Source organism: Capricornis sumatraensis, chromosome X (assembly GCF_032405125.1).
Source record: "Capricornis sumatraensis isolate serow.1 chromosome X, serow.2, whole genome shotgun sequence".
In the NCBI taxonomy this organism is placed as follows: domain Eukaryota; kingdom Metazoa; phylum Chordata; class Mammalia; order Artiodactyla; family Bovidae; genus Capricornis; species Capricornis sumatraensis.
The window spans coordinates 13,255,388-13,257,440 of NC_091092.1; positions in this window are offsets into that span (position 1 = coordinate 13,255,388).

Consider the following 2,053-nt stretch of genomic DNA (forward strand, 5'->3'; position numbering starts at 1 on the left):
ATTTTGCATGATGTACACTGCATAGAAATTCAATTAACAGGGTGACAATATAGAGCCTTGATGTACTCCTTTCCCAATTTGGAACCAGTCCATTGTTCCATGTCCAGTTCTAACTGTTGCTTCTTGACCTGCATACAGGTTTTTCAGGAGGCAAATAAGGTGGTCTGATATTCCCATCTCTTTAACAATTTTCCACAGTTTGTTGTGATCCACATAGTCAAAGGCTTTGGCATAGTCAATAAAGCAGAAGTAGGTGTTTTCCTGGAATTCTCTTGCTTTTTCTATGATTCAACAGATGTTGGCAATTAGATATCTGGTTCCTGTGGCTTTTCTAAATCCAGCTTGAACATCTTGAAATTCACGGTTCATGAATTGTTGAAGTCTGGCTTGGAGAATTTTGAGCATAACTTTGCTAGCATGTGAGATGAGTGCAATTGTGTGGTAGTTCTAAAATCCTTTGACATTGCCCTTTTTTGTGATTGGAGGGAAAGCTGACCTTTTCCAGTCCTGTGGCCACTGCTGAGTTTTCCAAATTTGCTGGCATATTGAGTGCAGCACTTTCACAGCATTGTCTTTTAGGATTTGAAACAGCTCTGCTGGAATTACATTACCTCCACCAGCTTTGTCCATAGTGATGCTTCCTAAGGCCCACTTAACTTCACACTCTGGGATGTCTGGCTCTAGGTGAGTGATCACACCATCATGGTTATCTGAATCATTAAGATCTTTTTTGTATAGGTCATCTGTGTATTCTTGCCACCTCTTCTTAATATCTTCTGCTTCTGTTAGGTCCATGCCTTCATTGTGTCCATCTTTGCATGAAATGTTCTGTTGGTATCTCTAATTTTCTTGAAGAAATCTCTAGTCTTTCCCATTCTATTGTTTTCCTCTATTTCTTCACACTGATCACTGAAGAAGGCTTTCTTATCTCTCCTTGCTATTCTTTGGAACTCTGCATTCAGATGGATGTGTATTTCCTTTTCTCCCTTGCCTTTCGCTTCTCTTCTTTTTCTCAGCGATTTGTAAGCCCTTCTCAGACAACCGTTTTGCCTTTTTGCATTTCTTTATCTTGGGGATGGTTTTGATTACCACCTCCTATAAAATGTCACAAACCTCCATCCATAGTTCTTCAGGCACTCTATCAGATCTAATCCCTTGAATCTATTTGTCACTTCCACTGTATAATCATAAGGGATTCCCATTTGTAAATTCATCCATTCCCATCCATTTTAGTTCACTGATTCCTAAACTGTCAGTGTTCACTCTTCCCATCTCCTGTTTGACCACTTGCAATTAACCTTCATTCATGGACCTCATATTCTCAGTGCCTATACAATATTGTTTTCTCAGCATCAGACTTTACTTTCACCACCAGACACATCCAAAACAGGGCATTTTTTCTGCTTTGGTTCATCCTCTTCTTTTCTTCTGGAACTATTTCTCCACTCTCCTCCAGTAGCATGTTGGGCACATACTGACTAGGGGAGTTCATCCTTCAGGGTCATATCTTTTTTCCTTTTCATACTGTTCATGGGGTTCTCAAGGCAAGAATACTGAAGTGGTTTGCCATTCCCTTCTCCAGTGGACCACGTTTTGTCAGAACTCTCCACCGTGACCTGTCTGTCTTGAGGCTCTACACGGCATGGCTTATAGTTTCATTCAGTTAGACAAGGCTGTGATCCAAATGATCAGTTTGATTAGTTTTCTGTGATTGTGGTTTCTATATTGTCTTCCCTCTGATGGATGAGGATAATAGGCTTGTGAAAGCTCCCTGATGGGAGGGACTACCTAGGTGAAATACTGGGTCTTCCTCTGCTGGGCAAAGCCATGCTCAGTAAATCTTTAATCCAATTTTCTGCTGCTGGGTGGGGCTGTGTTCCCTACCTGTAGTTTGTCCTGAGGCCAAGCTATGGTAGGGGTAATGGCTGTAATGGCAACCTCCTTCAAAAGGACTTATGCCAGCACACCACAGCTCCCAGGACTGTTGTAGTCCGTGCCCCTGACTGTGTGGCATGCCACTGTTGACCCATGCCTCCACCAGAGACTCCAGACA